Consider the following 1342-nt stretch of genomic DNA (forward strand, 5'->3'; position numbering starts at 1 on the left):
GCTGATTCCTTTAAAAGAAATCTAAAATATGAACTCCTGGGCATTCCAGTTTCAGTAAAGATCAGAAAATTAGCGGAGGACGCAGTACCAACTTTGTGCCTTCCCACATCAAGATGTCTAGGTGAATACATCTGTACACTACAGCTTTATGTGACATTTGTTTTAGTAATATTTAAAAGTAAGTTTTTTTTTAAATATAATCTTAACGATAGCTTAAGAATATTGATATAAAAAAAACAGTATGCTTAAGCTATGGGGATAAAAGCAGGAAAGCATATATACTAATAAGCCTACTATAGCTTATGCATGCTGATAAAAAAAAAAATAGTATGCCTAAGTTATGGGGATAAATGCAATTAAGCGTATATATTAATAAGCCTACAGTAGCGTGAGAATTTTCATTAAAAAAAAATAGTACCGGTATGCCTAAGCTATGGGGATAAATACAGGAGAGCATATGTATGAGGATAAATGCAGGAAAGCATATTTATTAATATATATGATTATATACTATATCTATATCTATATCTATATATATATATATATATATATATATATATATATATATATATATATATATATATATATATATATATATATATATATATATATATATATATATATATATATATATATATATATATATATATATATATATATATATATATATATATATATATATATATATATATATATATATATATATATACAGTATATTTACTGTACATATACACACATGTATATACTCGGATATATAGTAAAGAAGAAGGTTGTGGTTTACTTTTGAACACTGAGTGTGAGCTGATCCCGTGAGAAAGGGAGCAGGGGAAGGAACGGATTTAAGAAGGGAGGTGAGGCAAACGCAATAGTAAGGAAGGAAGGGGTGCGGCGTTTGTAAAGGAATTACCACATGTAGGTGAAAAGTAAGATGGAGTGATGTAAGAGGAAAGGAATGGCATGGAGGATAGAGGAAGAAGGAAGGGGGAGGAGAAAAGGGAAAGGAGATGGGGAAATAAAAGGAGAAATGAAAGAAAGAGAAATGGACACACACACACACACACACACACACACACACACACACACCTTTCACAGTTAGGTAAACCAACTTTTATAGAAAGTTAGTACAGATATACGTAAACGTGCAGTACAGCATATTGTATGTATTGATGAGAATAAAACTAGAGAGGGGAACGGAAGAGAAGGAAGGAATGATCAAGGTAAGGGAAGGAAATACATGAAGGGAGGAGAAAAGAGAATGAAGGAAGGGTGGATAAGGAAAGGAAGGGGGGAATTGTTGGGAAATGAGGTGCGGATGGGAACAATGGGATGAGGAAAAAAATGA

Source organism: Coenobita brevimanus, chromosome 81, assembly GCF_032717465.1.
Source record: "Coenobita brevimanus isolate Jiangsu-jjx chromosome 81, ASM3271746v2, whole genome shotgun sequence".
In the NCBI taxonomy this organism is placed as follows: Eukaryota; Metazoa; Arthropoda; class Malacostraca; order Decapoda; family Coenobitidae; genus Coenobita; species Coenobita brevimanus.